The sequence below is a fragment of the Myripristis murdjan genome, chromosome 19 (genome assembly GCF_902150065.1).
Source record: "Myripristis murdjan chromosome 19, fMyrMur1.1, whole genome shotgun sequence".
NCBI lineage: Eukaryota > Metazoa > Chordata > Actinopteri > Holocentriformes > Holocentridae > Myripristis > Myripristis murdjan.
The window spans coordinates 4,731,430-4,749,866 of NC_043998.1; the positions used below are offsets into that span (position 1 = coordinate 4,731,430).

General features: G+C 42.9%; 1 protein-coding gene across 3 annotated transcripts in view; it reads right to left on the minus strand.

Moving 5' to 3' along the window:
* Nucleotides 1-18,155, minus strand: part of tanc2b (tetratricopeptide repeat, ankyrin repeat and coiled-coil containing 2b) — a 144,742-nt gene extending 126,587 nt beyond the window's left edge. For all 3 annotated transcript variants that reach the window (XM_030077185.1, XM_030077184.1, XM_030077182.1), the window contains exons 1-2: nucleotides 17,780-18,155; nucleotides 2,338-2,453 (exon numbers count right to left, since the gene is read on the minus strand). The gene's annotated coding sequence lies outside the window, so the exon portion shown is untranslated. The remainder of the gene's footprint in view (nucleotides 1-2,337; nucleotides 2,454-17,779) is intronic.
* Between the last annotated feature and the right edge of the window lie 282 nt (nucleotides 18,156-18,437).

Sequence of the window (18,437 nt, forward strand, 5' to 3'; positions counted from 1 at the left end):
TTGTGTTTTATGCATGAGACAAAGTGATAATATGCATGCTGCTTGCATCACCTTCCTCCAACAGTCCCGCCACTTGGCAAAAAAAAAAAAAACCCTGCCTCACCTTTTCTTAATCTTTGGAGGATTTGTGACAGCAAGCTTTAACAGAGCACAGAAAGAAACTCGCCGACCCACCTCACACAACAAGGACGGCAATAGAGACAAAAGCTGTACGAGGCGATCAAATCAGACAATGATTTCAAAAGTAATGCAAATGGACTTTGTCTTCCCATCAAACTGGTTCTCCTCTGAACTGGTTGTCACTGCTGTGTGAAGTTGGTGGGCTTCGGTGTGTCAGATCTGACACAACTCCCCTTAAGCAGCTGTGGGCTGCAGCTAAACACCCACATACCCCGGCAGAGAGCAACCGTCTTCTTCAGATCCCCCTCACCAACCTGACAACTCCGATCATCCTCATCATCATCCCCTCTGGCATTCAACAGTGCTTTACAGCTTAGAGCATCCAATGGGTCAAAAAATTAGTAATACTGTTGGAGAACCCTCTATAAACATACTGTCATGGAAATTTGAGGCCTACAGATGTGATAAACAACAGCCACTATTTCCAGATTTTAAGAAAAGCTGTGATTGGCCAGCACTAAAGGTTTTAAGAGGTTAACAATACATCACATGTACATGACATGCAGATTTGGAGAGCTGGAAGCCAGTACTGACTGGGCCTGGAGACACTGTCAGGTTTCCGCATCTCTGCACCAGTGACCAACACAGGAACCATGCCACATCAATCACAGACTGACAGAGGCGGCAAGACAGATCGACACCGCAGGCCACAAAGGACAAGACAGCCTTTCTTTTGTCCAGGCCACTGGATTTAAATGTCTGTGAATACATGTGATAAAACATACTGTATAAATGAAGGAGGAAAACAGAAGAGAGATTGTTTCCCGGATCATACAATGAGATGAGATGCAAAAAAAAAAAGAAAGTTTTTGTGTACATCCAAAACCCAATTAGCGGCTCAAACAAAGAAAACCCTTCCTCACCCTCTGAAATGTAAGTAATGCAGACTTCTGCGCCAGTTTAGGGTATGTCTATAATTTATGCCACCTCCTAAGCAGCACTGGCTGACTGTGTCTCCTTTGTGCAGCCCCAGCTTTACGGCCGTGGAATCTCAGAGGAAGAAAAGAGCCAGTGTCAAGCGGTCAGAAGGCATTTTAGTCTGACAAAAATTTGCGTCAGCGCTTTCTGCCAAGGAGCGATAGGCCAGCGTTCAGAGCTGTTAGCCTCTTCCTCAGAGGACAGCCAGGGTTTAATGGGACTACTCTTCCACTCCATTTGCCGGGCTGCATCTTACAGGCCACAGTTGCATACATGTGAGCCAGCGACTGTCACTCTGCATACCTCTCCGCGGCCTGGGAGCCCCGCACTCCCTTTAACAGCTGACAGAAGTTGTTCGCCTTCAGACACCTCTTTAAAAAGTAAAACAGACTGCAGTCATAATGTGATGCTTGGGGTTGAGACACTATTTAAAGCCTGGTAAAGATCTTGCAGAGGCCGCCGGTAGATTCCTCTGTGGACTCCTTACCTTATTTACCGAGGCAAGCCAATTATCTTCCCAATTCCTGGTGCTGCCATAGTTACGGTCATTACGCCTGGCAATGCTAACTGTCCACTGCCTCTCTCCCAGAAGGCCTTACCCTGAAAAACTTCTCGTGAAATGACTTTGGATCCATTTCGGAGCCAAACAACAATTTCATGGCTGGCCAGTCACAGAATAATTACATATGGCCCCCAAGCCGACACATCGATCAGCGCCCGGGACACCTCTCAAAAATAAGACTACTTTTGACAGACAGCTTCTTAAAGAGATGACTGTACCTCCAACACGAGTCTCCGAAAACTCAGACTGAGAACAGAAGAGGGCAACACACATCTATTCTTTAGCGAATGAGCCTACCTTGGTAAACAGCGTTAGAAATGATTCTGTAGCACTAGTTCAAAGGGAAAAAAAGGTGAGTCACTACATTTTAGGCTGAAAACAATCACAAAAAATAACAAAAAAATACACTCACATATGTTAAAAGATAATCAGGCACAGTAAATATTTCTTTTTCCAAAGGGTTTTCAATCAATTAATCCCCTTAAAAACAGAAAAACAAGTTCATAGATTCTTGTAATTTCATCAAGTAACTACACTCTAAAAAAGGTATGATTAATTGCGTATTAATTTTTCCCTGCACGGGGCATCACATGACAACCTTTGTGCGGTGCCAAAAACGGCTTTAAAGAAGTGTTGTGCACCAGTTCAAGTGCCACAAAACTTGAGAGATGACTCACCATGAGTAGACAGCAGGCAGGTCTCCAAATCCGGATTTGAGGGCAGTGAGGCACTACATTTCGCTGTGCTGAGCCACAGTCCCGATCCGTCTCCAGAGGGGACGCCCGACAGTTTGCTACAAAGGCAACCACAGTGAAATGAAAAATGTTAACTCAGTCCTAGGTGAGTGACGAAATCAAAGCGCCCCGTATTGACGCACAGCGGAAACCGGAGACGCCATTTGACATTGCGCTCAGCGGCCGGTCTATGCAGTGAGGTGCCTGGCCTGTCAGCGCTCGGTGATGATGTTATTCTCCCCGCAGAGAGCACAATAACAGTGGTTAATGATGCAATCAACATTGTGGCGCGTGGGATGGCTGCAAGTCCATTGTCAAAGGGCAAACTGGGAAGTATGCACAGTCGTCCCCCTCCCTTGGGGGTGGATTTAAAATAAAGTGCTGCATTCAGAATTTGGCTGTAGAGCAAGTGAGTCACTAAGCACTCTGACCACGCATGTCATTATGTCATTAGGTGATGAGCTGAGGAAGAAAAAAAGGGTTGTATTTAATTGTTTTTCTTAATCTGGGAGAAGAAAATTCTGCATCAATCTGGAAATCATGCATTAAAAATAAATAGGAATCACATGTGAAATATAAAATTCTTAATAACCCTGGAAGTTTGCATTCCTCTGCTGGATCACATGGTCTGGTACACTGTCAGAGGCTTTGAGGCACTGGACATGGCTTAGCTGGTCGAGAGGCACAGATCCATGTGCCTGTAATGTGTTTGTCACATGCCAACGCTCTGTCTCCCATGTTTCCTGTCTCCCTCTGCTGCACACTGTCTAGTAAAGCTGAAGAATGACAAAAAAATACTAATCTTCCAAAAAAAAAAGAAAAAAAAATGAGGGTAGCATGAGAAAATAAAGCCACACTGATCCTCCGAAACATAAGCTCATCAGGCACTCACATGATATAAATGGACAATTAAGTTGCAGTCAAAGAATTATCTTGCCTGCAGTTTTGAAGAGGGGATACAACTTGGTTTAAAATTACATTTTGAGAGGAGCGCTCTGGTATTTGTGAAGCAAACACAATCGCCAGGATTCCAACACCAGGAACCAAGGCAGCCTACGTCAACATCCCAACTTAATTGAACCAACTCATTCAAGCTTAACAGAGTCCCTGTGCCAATCCTCACGACTCTCCCTTTGTGATACCCTCCAATGTCAATACAGTTGGCTTTTTCATATTCACAGAGGCCAAATTCGACTCAGACGCTGCAAGGAAGCAGAATGTCACTGGCGCACAATAGTGGTCCTCAGACAAACACTGCGACACAATAATCAAGTTTCCTCAGGGGTGTCATGTGGACTTTGAGTCATTTTTTTGATTTTCTAATTATTGTTTGCACATTTCTCCCTACAGGGAGCACTTTGTAAGGCTTAATCTCAGAGTTATAGAGTTGCCAACAAAGTCATTAATTAAGCTGAGCCAACCGAGGGGTTTTGTGCATCTGCACAAGTAACAGTAGCAATGAGAAAAACAATTCAGCAGCGGTAAAAGTCGTATTCTGTGACACTCTCAGTTTATATTCACCGAAATATTCTTGTTCTGGGGTGTGTGTGGGGGTTACCTCCTGTAAAGCGATGCCTCGGGTAATATTTGGCTTTTTAATTTAAATGAACATAAAATATGAGGAAAATTCCACACAGACACTACTCTTGTAATGCGATACCGTTTATTCAGTGAAATAGCATTTTTGTCCAGTTTACTGGAGAGAAGGGCTGACAGTACGGGGTTAAAGAGAAACGGGAGAGGCCACATAAAGAGAGGGAACATTTCCCAAGGTTGACTCTCCTTGTCACTTGAAGCTACAGGGGTCACGCAGGCCGGGCAGCTGTTTCCCGGCAGACAGATGATGATTAGAGCAGAAGCAAGGGTGGATGCCCTCCCTGTGCTACTAGTCTGTTTTACAAAACGGTTTGTTAGAGTAAAATCTGGCATACAGTGTGAAAACACAGCCTTTGCCAATCTCCATCATGTGGCAGAACCCATAATTGTCCTTTGTTCGTAGGGTTTTTGTATTATTGATTGAAAAGGACAGAAACAACATAAAAAAAATTATTTCAAGCCCAATTACACTGATAAATATGGTATTCAAGCATTTCCTTTCATATTGTCCTCGTAAGCCTTGACTGCTGAGGCTTTCATGTATTAAAATGCCTCTGTGTAAGGAGTAGCTGTTTCTCTTTTGCTTTTTCATGCCGACTAAAATATACTGCCGCACATCGAGGAGAAACCATTGCTATGTCTAAGTCTCTAACTACCGGTTTGAGAAATTGATTTTCAGACAAATTGGTCTGCTTAAACTCGGCTCCATTCACAGAACAAGGTGTCTTATTATCCCCCTGATCACATTTTCTGTCTCCCAAAGGCCTGGAAAATGAAGCGCAATATACTGCAGACTAATTTGAAGGAATTACTTTGATTTTTAAAACTCATCTGCCACTGTTGTCACACCGTTCGATTAATTCACATTACACCGGGCGAGACTGGATCTGTGTACGTTTTGGCCATTCAATTTTTGATTCTGGTGCCGGACGTTGGAAAATGTGAGATGACCCAAATTTACCAAACGAACTAAATGGATTTTAGTCTGTTTCCACTGTTCTACAGCAGAATCAAAATTCAAAGTACATTGGATGAAAATGTAAAAATCAAGAAAGCGGTCTGCTGTCGTTCTCCATTTTTAATTTCACAATTCAAAAAATTGAAATCACAATGATTTTGTTTAATTTCGCTTTGCTGAGAGACTGAAGAAAATCCATTCAGTCATGTTTGAGTCATTTCTCGTTTTCCAGTGTCCAGCAGCAGAATCAAAAATCAAATGGGCAAAACATACATGGATCTGGACTAAAGCAATACAGAAACAAGGCAACAGTAAACATGTCATCCCCCACAAATGATGAGGTTCTCATTTGGGCCAATCACTGAAATACTGCACTGACAAATGGATGAGTGAATGAATGTCTGTGAATACATGTGATAGAATAATCTGACTAGCCTAAGAACGCAGTGGTGAGATGCATCATTCCCCCAAGTTTTAGCAAAACCTTACAAGTGAACAAATATCAAAGTGCCACACGTAAGCCAGTCAGTACAATTTTTAAAAAAAAGGTCAGAATGAAGCAACAAGATGGGTCATTAAATAGATCATTCCACTAAGTTTCATGAAAATCCGACCAGTGGTGTCCAAGATATTGTGCATAATGTGCAGACAATTAAACAAATGTTGCAGTCTCCCCTAAAGCTAATTGGTGTGACTGGTGAAACGGCCGGAGCGATGCAATGATACGCGTCTCAAAAGTTTCATCAAAATCAATCAGCGGCGTTTAAAATACTGAGTGTGACGGATCAAGCAGGCCGAAGCACAGTCCTCCCTCTCCTTCACTGTGAGTGACAATAAACAAGTTCATAAAAGGGCCCTTAAAGAGGCTTTTCTGCTGCGTGCATATTAGAATAAAAAGAGCCCGGCACTTTGATGAGAGCAAGTGATAATCACCACAAAGCAACAGCCTAACACACTGACTCTGCACATAGGACTTGCACCAAAGTGTGGGCCATTTTCATCAGTAATGTCCACAAAAACAACTGCACCTTTCAGAAGCGTGCTAAACACCCTCAGCCTTAGCACGGGGATTACAATTATTCCAGCCTTTGAGTGATCGCCTCAACTTCTAACACGGCCAAATCTACTCAACAGCAGGAACAAGGCAGCTTGGAAGCATTTCATCTGCTTTGTGACTTACCCAAAACACACTCCTGGGAAATGGGGATAGCCGCCCTGAAACAGAGGTCTGAATGCTGCTGAGCTGCTTTTCCCATTATTTTCAAATAAGTCCTGACTGTAATGTGATTTCTAATCTGACAGTCTGGCATTTACCCTTGACAACTGCAGCCACTTTAAACGCATCTTGTAAGCACAGGTGCTCTTAGGTTTTTAACACGGGACTAAAATAATAAATATGTCTTGAGAGCGAGGCTCATTAATTAAAACTCTTGTAACTTGTGCAGCACCGAGGCTTTGAAACACTTTGCCAGATGAACTGAGGCTCGCAAAAATCACTGAGACGCTCTTCAACAACACAAGAGCAGCAACTGCCGCCGCTTATTCTGAGTCCCTTCCCATAATTTAAGACACCAGTCTCAAACATATACTCTCACCATGTGCGAAACAAAAATAGGCCGTCTCAGCAGCAGCCTGGCAGGTGTCCTCACTTTAAGTGGCAGGTACAGGTCTGAATGACAAAGTACAAAGTCATTACCTGAGCGCACTGACTCAACAGAGATTTACATTAAACAATACAAACCTTTCTCAACAAACATATGCCATCTGCCAGTCGGCGCTTGACAAAGAATCAAAGCCTACATTCGCTTAAAAAAAAAAAAAAAAAAAAAAAAAAAAAAACACACACACACACCGCTATTCTGAGGACAGGTTTGATCTTATTCGGTGTCGATTGAGCTGAGCGAACCGTTTAAGCTGGTAGAGTCACAACGCCGTCCTGGCAGAGGAGTGGAGCCTTCAAAGCGTGGAGAATGGGATGGGGTTAGGGGAGCTGGTTTAAAGCATTGCCCAAGATTAGTCCCTTTCTCAAATTCCATCTCATTATAGCAACTACACCTCACAGAAATACGGGGATATCACCCGGTCCCCAGCACTGCAGATTACTTAAATGTGGGGCCTCAAGTGAACACCGTCTTTCTTTTTTCGCTCTCGCTCTTGCTTCATACCAGACAGTGATGACTAACATTTAAACTGATGGGGGGAAAAAACGGCACACCAATGGGAAAAATCAGAATATTAATAGTCGCAGCCAAATTTGACGCTGTCTTACAGTATGTCTGGCTTGATATCAAATTGAACACCAACGAGCAGGTATGAGGTGACAGAGTGTGTGTGTCTATTTGAGGGGGCTCTGGCATAATGTGGCAGGTAACACGCCTTTCCTGACCAAATGTGCCCACACAGTGGAAACAGACAATCACACAGCAGTGGGCTTAGCGAAACCATCAGTCATTAGCACAATGAATTCATGTTAAAAAATGCATGCTTTGTGCCCTCCCACATGTCTTGCTGGCTAAATCAAGAGGGGATATATTATCATTTCCTTGGAGATGGCGGTGACACTCCATGGGGCATTCCACTGGATATCAATTAGAAGCTCATTAGGCATTAAGAGGCAACAGTCCCTCTGGCTTCCTGTAGCCCACTGTCAGATTGGCTGACCCTGACCTTGAGGGAAGACTGGATCTCTCTTTGTCTTCTCGGCTCTGTGCGACTTTGTCAGACGTGCTCACTTCAAATCTTTCACTTATAAAAACACATTTCATTTAGGGAAAAAAAGTGAGGCCATGGGAGCTACAGGAGAACAGCCAGAAAGATAACTGAACTTCAAAAGGCTATAAACCACTGAGGGCAAAATGAAGCCTACACCCTATGAATTAAGAGGATATCTCATAGACCATTAAGGCTTGGCTAGGGCAAAGAAAAGAGCAGAAGCCATGGGGGATTTTGCAAATTTCTAAAGGGGTAAGTTGACAACACCATATTGAAACATGACGATAAAGCAACTTGATGGTCACACGGAGATCAAAGTCTAACCCTGGAGGCTCAAACCTTTCTCTGAGTTAGACATTCACACTTTCACTATTACAGGAAAAGCACATCTGCCACTCTGCTATGCAGTTGGCTCTGTGTGTGTGTGTGTGTGCTGCATGCATGCATGTTTACTCATGCAGCCTTGTGCTGCTCCTTTTTCTATTCTTGCCCCTTCGTGAGTATTTTGGGGCAGAGGTGGTATGGAGTATTTTTAGACACACTCAGAAGGGACTCTGTGTTCTAACTGCTAACACAATGAACTCTCGTGCCTGAACAAGGACATATTTTGGTGACTGGAGGCTAAGCAGCAGACCACTCCCCTCCTTAAAACGGGCCGCTGCTTCAGAAAGCCACTCGCTGAGGCTGGTGATGGTGGCATCTGACATCTGGCTTTTCATGTAGGAAAGTGGCTAATCCTTTAAAGTGCCTACTTTATGCAGACAAAGAAAGCTGTTGAGTTAAATTTTCATAATTATGTACATTTATTTTGGGAAAAACATCATTTATATCATCAGTGGTATCACTCGAGTTATTTTGAGTAATCAAGCACTTACTATCCTCTAAAAAGGCAAAATAATTTGTTTGAACTTAAATAAATATCTCTTATTCAAATGGCAGAGCTCTCATTTTTGGAGCACACCTCTATAGCCACAGATAAACATGACTGTCAGTCCAATATACTGCAAAGTACAACACAGCACAATATAGTGAGTGCCACATCCACGGACACAGCACTGCAGAACCAATGGTTAAGCTAACACTTGAGACTTTCACTGCCAAATGCATTTCCAAAGGGCAAGCCCATGCAGCTGCAAGAATTATGGTCAGCAAGACCACATTTGTTTGAACTAAGAAAACTGAGTACAGCTTTTCGCTCTGCATGCGCTTCCCTTTTGGAAATTTATTTGGAATTCACAAGTGTGCGGGGAATGAACCACAACCATTTTGGCCGGAGTACAACACAATCGTTTTGGCTACGAGGAGCCTTGAAAATAACCTACAGACTGTGCCACGTAGCCTTACATGGCTCCAGGCTGACAGTGAATAAAGACCAAGGACCATATTCATAAAACTCAGTGGTCACCACGTTATGCAGCACAAAATCTGTGGCGCGGTAATTTCACAGGCTGTGCTCCTGCTCAAGCATCAACTGTGTTTTACATCATTTACATGGACCTATTCTGTATTTTTTTTTTTTTTTTTCATTTCATTATCCTCCAATAAAATCTGTAATTATGTGTCTGGAAAATGCAATTTTGAAATTATGCTCTACTCTAGGAAGCAAACTAAGTGGCAAGCAAATTTCACCCATTTAACCTAACAGAACAAAAGGTTAAAATATTTGAGGCTGTTTCAGGTGACACTGAAAAGACCAACAATCTGTCTCTGTCGCCTTCCTCAACAAATTAGTCCACTTTCCAGATCTTCATAAAACAACAGAGGTGGATATATCATTTGGAAAAATCCTGACACAAGTGTCTTCCATCCACCTGGCAACGAAAATTAAATGACCCAGAGAATCTGAGAGAGATTTTTGCCCCGATGTGATGACGGCTCATGTTGTGACCACGGAGCTCATTTGCATGAGACTACATTTTTTCAAATTTGCACAGCACATCGGGTGTCTGATCTGCAAGCTTTGCTGTTCTAAACATCTCATTTGCTCTTCTAAACATCTCGTAGTTGTTTACAGCAGCAAATGTAGCAGCTCTTTCCCGGGAAGGTCCTCTGCTTCACTGCAAGTGGTGCATTTAATGTTTTCAGAAGTAACAACCTTTTTTTTTTTTTTTTTTTTTGAGAAGAAAAATAATAAGGCAGAGCAAACATGAAAAGCTGCAGTCTTAATTATTTTAGTATGTCTGCACACCAAAGCAATGACCAAAGATCCAGGTGTTGCCCAAATCAAGAAAAATAACTGAATAAAACTAATTATTTTCCATGATAAGTGATTAAATGAGCTGTGTTCGGCAGCCAGAACAGTTTCACACTCTCATAAAGTGAATTTACATTTTCATTTGTTTGACTAATCAAAAGGTGGAACCTATCCCACACAACCAAAACAGTAGTGATCTGCTTCATGGCAGGCCCAAAACCCTCTCAGGTTTCTTTCAGACACTGTTTCTGTGTGAAAATCCCAGGAGGAGGACGCTGGAGGTGAGGGTCGCTCAGTCCGCACCGAGCCACCTTCACAGCTGTCACATGCAGTTTCAGCAGAAGTTTCTCCACAAATCTAAAAAGCGAGCTATCCATGCCACCTCAGGCCCAAGATGATGTTTTTAAATCCCAAGCTTAGGTCATGGCCAAGACAAATTATTTATTAATACACTTGACAGTTTCACACTTTGATTTAATTACACTTGGGCCAACAGATAGTGTGTTCAGAATGTGCACAAATGACACAATTTCACATCTTTGCATTTAATTCAAAGACTTTCTGCTTTGGGCTTTTTTAGGTTAGCGCACTGGTTTGTAAACATATGATTTGGGCAAAATTATATTCATCACATAGCGCAGTAACTCTGAAATTCTGCTATAGTGACTGCTTGGAATGAAAATGAAAACCTGCCTATTCTGCTGGCACTGACCGGACAATAAGTAAAGGACAGGCTATCATTACACACACGTAACAATGCTGTATAACTAATATTATCTTGCTGACTACTGACATGACATTAACGTCAGCATTTCACAGGAACTCATGTGATTCAGTGTAAAAACAACAATAATGAGGGTCGGCTCACTCTCCCTCACCTCCTGTAAACTGGACTCTCACTGGGTACTGGCTCTCTCCACATACACTGAAATTCCTCAGGACCCAGATGTAGGATTGTAAATATCAGACATTTTTTTTAAATTATCAGGACGGCTCTGACCAGTGTACAAGTCAATCAGGGTTATTAAGATTGAATCAGTAACCCCCTCATCACTCAAAGAGATAACCTTTCCCAGCCGCCGGCCCCGACCGAGATTCCAATCAGGACTTCCCCTCCAACCATGAGGACGGACAAATCCCTTATTGTGTAGCTAGCTTTAGTATTTCTAGTTAATAATGTGAATGAGAATTTTCAACACTTACAGTTGTTATGCATGCACACGGATCACAGTATGGTCGCAAAATGCAACCAATCATGGACCCTAACAGAGACAGTTCTGTGTGATTCCCAACTTCGATGATAATAACATGATATTCCATTTAGTAAAGCTTGACACCAATTATTTGCAATCTGTGGTTAATCATTTTAAGAAGCAGTATAATTTACTTCTCATTTACAGCTCTCCTTAGGAGCGCAATCCAAAGGAAAACATTGAAAACAGTGCTGGCTCAGACTTCGAAACAATGCCACTGTTCATAAAAATGCTTTTCTCCAAACAGTCCTACACTCGCCGTCACACCCTAATTTTGCACACAAAGCCAGCGGAGGCAGCTGTATGAACAACAACGTGTTCACTGTGTTCTGCAGACACAGACATGCCTTGCAAATCATAATGAAGTTAACCCATTAACGGCACTTTGCATCACAGAGCTGAGGGCCATCTCCTGCTGCAAACCGAGCACGGGACATGAAAGAACGGTGAAACTACATGAACGTCACCCACTGCCAGCGTTTCACTGACAAGTTCACGCAAGCTGACACATCACATTATAAAGCCGTAGCAGACGCTGGGTTGATGTGCAAGCATTAAGTAGGAGACATGGTGCAACCGTCTTTGTCTCGTATTGAACCTATTGACTAAGTGAAACTCTCTTTAAGGGATCCACAGCTCTCCCAAGGCGGATGACAAGGTCCCTGGTAATCTGCTGACGGTAGCAACAGATGTTGTGAGTGAGGAAAGCAGGGAGGAACACAATGCTTGGATGAGTTATGTTCCTCTGGAGTGCAAAGACAGCGACTGAAGAAATAAACAGGGACTCACACGGGCACACAAAGGGCAAGGACTGGGCATAAAAGTAAGCCTTGTCACTGTAAATATAGAAGTGCTGCTGCTCAGGGGGGTCAGAGGTCACCGGTTGCTCCCGACAACACTAGAGAGCGAAGGGGGTTGGGACCGCAGCAGTTGTCCCAGCTTGGAGACGTAGCTTTCAGACCCAATGACTACTCTGCCATTTATCTGCCATCAGCAGCTGGGCCCGGCTCAAGCAGCTGCTTAATTGGCTAACAGGGATCCCAGGTCCCCAGGAGGAGAGTTTGAGTGGCAGACTGATTGATACAGCCGCTCTGCCACTCTTTGTTGCCGAACAGCTAAGCCATCTTGGTAGAATCAGGTAATGTCATGTAATGCAAGACGCAACAGTGAGCATGCATTCACATACACACACGTCTGCTTGTCCAAACAGTGGTGATTAGTTCATTTCAATTAAAGTAGCAATAAAAGCTCCACAGACTCTCCAGTCACATCAGTAACTATAAAATATGTTAGTGGATTCTATGGCTAAATTAGTAGCAATGAATCCCCACACATCCTGGGCTCACAGAGAGCAGATCTGTAATGTTAGAAGAGGATTTGTTAGACTGGATAACAAGAGGCAAAACGGATAGACTTAAACAAGGTTGCACAAAAGTAGAGCTGGGTGACATAGGCAAAAATCTAATCTGGCAACGTATTTAAATAAATCCCTTGGTGATACTTTAGGGATGTCTATACTGTGGGTGCTTTGTAAGATATTCATACACTAGATCTTTGCTAAACAATCATTAGTTGTGAGGATATGATGACCAAGCAGATAAGAGGCACAGAACAGCTACAAAAGTCAAACAAGTTCAGAAAACTGCATCCCTTTACTGTAATTGCTGTAAAAAAAAAAAAAAAAAAAAAAACGCTTATGCCAGGTCATAATTCTGCAATATTCAAAATCCCAGATGATATATAGTCCCATATCACAATTATGATATATGGCCCAGCCTCAAACCAAAAGCACATAGCAGAGCACCAAAAACCAACAGTTTAAGCCTCCTAGCAGCCTGAAATATTTTGATTTAACTTGGTAGTAAAGCCACACATCTTCAAGTACAAGCAAGACGCTGCTTGATCACGCTGTAATAACCATAAGGATGTATAAGGATGGATACCATCCGATTGGATTAACACACAAATTCTTGGAACTGCAGCCTCGCATAAATCTCCCACAGTTTTCTGTAGAGTGAAGTGGCTGAACAAAGTGGCCAGTGTTTAACACTCAGACAAGAACAATTTTCATATTGCCCAGTGCTCAAAGCTCATCCTCGGCCAGCAGAAACTGGTGTCATCTGTGAGTCATCTCCGTTCCGTTGAATTAGATTGGGACAAAGATGGTCATAATGCAAAGAGGCTTTGGGAAACCCTGAATGTGAGGCAGTAAAAAGAGAAGGTCAGAGTAGCTGGAGTGTGTGAATGTCAGATATATTGTATATAGTCGCCATAGAAGGCCATCTGCCCCATATATATCCTGAATTAGCACAGTAGTTCGTTTGAAACATCTCTTATGGACGGAAAAGCTGCACTTGAGCAGTGTAGCAGGCATGCAAAAGGTTATTCCATTACAATGATCTGTAAGCAGAGGCACAGGCACAATCGAGCGCCTGATAAGACACAATACTGTGAAAAGCATGCAAAATAAAGAGAAAACACAATCGGGAGTTATTACATATTGATGCTGCATGCCAATTTATTTTTATGAAACAATAACAAGGCCTACATATCATAATGGCCTCGGCTGTATATAGCAGGCAAACACTAAAATGCTTTGATCATGCGTTGTATTTTTGGTTGTGCTGCTGAATTCTCTCTTTAAGGGTGCAAATCCAACTCCTTTGATGGGAGACAGGCAACAACACGCACAAGAAATAGAAAAACAGCCTGTCGCCGGCAGCTTTCATGGAACTTCTTCTGGTTCAGCCACTTGAAACCATAGGCTTTTACCATACAAAGGATGCACAGCCAAAATGCTACTGCAACAATGCCATGTTTTTTTGTGGGTTTTTTTGTTTTGTTTTAAACACACTCTATTGCTATAGCAAAGCTACTGACAGCAACATGAACTGGTAACTGTGACAAAAAATTACCCAGGACAACTTCAATTGTCGGATATTGAATTGCAGCAAGAGAGGGCTGACTGCTAGAGAAAATACAGACAGCAAGACCTTCATCTGGCCAAAGGCTCAGTGATGCAAGTAGGTGAGACACGCGGTCGAAACACCTCCATCAGAACTCAATGAATGTCAGCAACTCCAAAAGTCGACAAAAGGGGACACCAGATCACAGCAGTCAACCACAGCATTATTCCTCTGACAGAGAGGCTGAAAAGCCGAGATGAAAAGGCCCCGCTTACCTCTGTGAGTCGGTTCACTAACAGGAAAGACTGAGACACTAAGAAGACGCCCTTTCCGCATCATTATTGCATAATCAAAGGGCCACACCGATGTGTGGAGACGCCTGTGGAGATTCCTTCCCTCATTAATGGGGTTCAGCACAGTGTCGCCTCTTCCAAATGAGGCTAATTCAATGCGCTTTACAGGCTATCAGGAATATCGTTATCCACTGATTTCACATGTTAAAGCTGCTTGGATTCCTCTGAAGTCACTTTACTTCTATTGCCACGTATGAAGCTGCGATTTCGCTGTAGTTCCCCTTGCCTTGCATTTCTAGGAAGACTGCCTTGCCCATTGTAAAACTGAACTATTGTCCAAGAAAATTATAAACAAAATATCCATTTTAATTGCCTTTACCCTGCATGTTTTGATTAGGGTATGCATACTGTGTACATACATACGCACATACATACATACACAGTGCACCCACATACATACATACAAAACTACCCAGCCAAGCATTTTATTATTTCCATGGCGTCCGACTGAGCTTTTCCGATTTCCTTGACTGCCTTTCCTGATTAAAATAGCATAAAGACTGCCATTTGCCTCAGCGCTCGGGGAAATGAATCAAAACATCCCTGAGGACGACACCTTTATTTCCTCTCCAGGAAAGCGTCTCACGTTTTCAGCGCTGATAACATTCAGCAAGCGACACCCAGTGCTGTCTGGCTTGGTGGTTGCTGCACACCAAAAGAGCAGTATTGACATATTAAATAACAAACATTCTCATATCTGAAGGAGTAGTGTAACATTCTTGTGTGGGCAGAAATGCCTTAATCAATTCCAACCACTTTTAAGAGGACCAACTGTGGTGATTGATGAAACACTCATTAGCAGTCTAAGCTTTATCAATCGGCCTATGGTAAGCCACTGGTGAAACCTTAAAAGAAAAATGAAAAATGCAGATACTCCACTACACTGACCGATCTGTAATGTAATGTAATGTTGTTTGTGCGGTATTTTGTGACGAAATGTTGTAATTTGCCTTTTTTTTAAATGCCAAACCTGCCTCGTCCACTTCTGGTTCTGTTATTGTTTTCATACATTTCTCAGAATATCTTTCAACAACCCACGGAGAGCATGCATGTTTCACCTGTAGGTAGACAAAACAATAACCACAGTGTAGTGAAAACCACAGGGCACGTTCGCATCACGCCCCTGATGCAAATATATCTTGTGGTTGAACTGAACTCTGGTCTGCTGAGGCCACTTTCAGAGGAGATACTAACATCACTGTCTTCTCTGCCGTGGATTTCTGCCCATATGACTGCTGAACATCTGAAAAACGGAGAGCCTGGAAATATGTTCTTCCTCTTTGCTTCTAAAGGAGCTGACACTATAATCTGACATTTATAGTTGAGGTTCTAGCGAGCTGAAAATTGTTCTTCCATCAAACTCCACTGTAGCTGACATTGTAGCTAACATTGTAGCTGCACTGGAAACATCTTGATGGGACATCACGTCATCTAAATTTGGTGGGATGACAAAAATATGCTGCCAAACACCGGAATGGACCGAGAGATACAAAATACTTCACCGGTAGCTCGTTTTTCACATTGTTAAAGTGTTTTAGGGTGGATTTTTTTTTCCTGTAATACCCTGCAAATAGCCTAGTGAGACAGTGCTGCCATGAAGAGCTGACTGCTGAGATACAATCCAAGATTTCCTGTTGTTAAATGATTTTTTTTTTTTTTTTTTTTCAGTTAGGACCAACTCAAAAATGAGATGGCTCATCTAAAGGGGATAATCCTGATGAATGAATTTCCATCATCATTCTTACAGAATTCCACTCTTATTGTGCATCAAAGTTGATATTTTTAATTTTTTAAACCTATGCCCATTTGGTATAGTCTACTTTTTTTTTTTTTTTTTTTTTTACAACCTTTGACCTGCCAGTCAGCCTGCCTGGGGTGAGTGGCTGTGTCTGGCCGGGCCTGTGGAAAACAGGGCCTTATCACTCCCCTGTGGACAGAGAGATAAGCACTGAAAGACAAAAAAAAAAGTTTAGGGCCTGTCTACAAAAACAAAGCAACAAAAAAAGAAAACCCAACAAAAAAACATAATGACCTCATAATGGAAAACCTCCACACTGTGAACGCAGACGTGTGTGTGAGAGGAGTGGGGTAGAAAGAGAAAAAGGGAAGCAAAACTAGTGCATGTCATTGATGGGATGAGAGAAACCTCTGAGGATGACTGACTTTTATCTGTGCCAAGCCGAGCTGACAACTAACTAGAATAGAACAGTACAGCGAGACAGCAGTCATCTCCACCCTCATACAAAAACCATGAGAACTGGAAACCAAATCTTAGCAGTGTGCAGACCTATTTTTTCAGATAAATGCTTTATCACAGCAGTTTTTGTTGCATGCCATAAATGGCTTGCAACTGTAAACGTGTGTGTGTGTGTGTGTGTGTGTGTGTGTGTGTGTGTGTGTGTGTGTGTGTGTTTACTACGCCCCTGAAAATTACATTTTCCAGAGTGAAGGCATTGCTACTGTGCAAATCTGCACAGTGTTAGCTCCTAATCAAACAACCGTGAATCCTAAAGCATCTAAGGCAAAACCACAACTTTCAAAGCTCACAACATCCATCAGACAAAGCCGACTTTGTGCTGAATGGTGATCACAGGGAAATAAGCGTTTTCTCCATCCAAACAACAGGCATTACACGCATTAACAGTCTTTGTTGAAACATATTATTACCACATAAGTCCCTGTCAAGACAGACCAGATGTCAGATAATAGGCTGAGCAGAGTGAGGTAGGTGCTGGCCTGGAGCCACTGAGCAAGTAAGAACAGCCTCTCTTTCCCATATAAACTGCTTCACTTATGGACAGCACCTTGTCTGGGCGAGCAACTCTGATGTTTCTTGAGATGATACAGCGGACAAAACACAACATCCGTGGCTAAAAGGGTAGAGGAAAACCTTACTGTAGAATTTGTCTATTCCACAGGAAAAAGACCACCCACCCTGCTACAAGCCCAAGGCCACGTTTCAAATCATCCGCAAATTGTTTGATAAACCAGCTGGCCTGTGTCTGCACTGCTTATGAATGACTACCACGAATCCATCAAAAAAAAAAAAAAAAAAAAAAAAAAAAAAAAAATCGTGTTATTTGAAAATAAATCTGTTGCATGGTCCCGAATGCATTAAGATACAGCCTACATGTTACAATGTACGCAAGGGTATGTGCTTGATTTCGTGCACAAAAAGCCAGCTAAGTCTATCTTATTAAACACCGCCGGGGATGTTTACTGGCTTAGCTGGCTGGCTCCAGCCTATGGACAGAGGCTCGGCAGGCAATAGGTTATTGATCGGCTGCTGCAAGATCATAGCCTGACACTTCGCACACGTATATGCTGTCAAAGGGATATGCAAAAAAAACTTTGATATGCAAAGGTGAGCAGATGACAGGAGCGATCGTTTGTACCAAGGAAGGAGCGATTACCTTTCCTAGACTTGGATCTTTGTTTTCCTGGCCAGCTCTCGCATCACCTCGGTGCCTCTCCTCGTAGCAGCCGCGGCTCTCGCTCCCTCCTCTGCTGCAGCGCTCCGTGTGGCTCCTCAAACGAAATTACCCGAATTGTCTGCACGTTTCCAGTCGGGTCCGAAATAGCTTGCGTGAATGACTCCTTGAAAGTAATTGCACCCGTTCAATGCGACCGTGCACGGTTCAAGCGCAGGAGGCTGTCACTGCAGCGACACCCATGGGTGTGCGCGACGCGGGCTCTGCAGGTAGCGCTGCGGGCTGACGGCTGCTTCACGCCGGCAAAAAAAAAATACGAGCGGTGTCGGGACCATTCACAACAAAAAGTCATGTGTGTGCGGTGCGGCCAGAGCCAGTCGGTGCCCAGTGCCACGCAGCGCCGCAACATGGAGCGCTGGACCGCCTACCGTTATGTCAAAGCAGACAGAATAAAACAACTTCCGGCTGCAGCTTTCAAAATAAATCTTCACTGACGAGCGTGTTTGCATCGTTTTTGAGTAAAATAAAGTGCCCTTGTGAAAGTAAAAAACGCATTTCTTCGGTTTAATGTGCAGTGTGTGGAAATACAACTTTTTACTTTTAGATATAATATGTTTTATTTTTTATTAATCCCTAACTT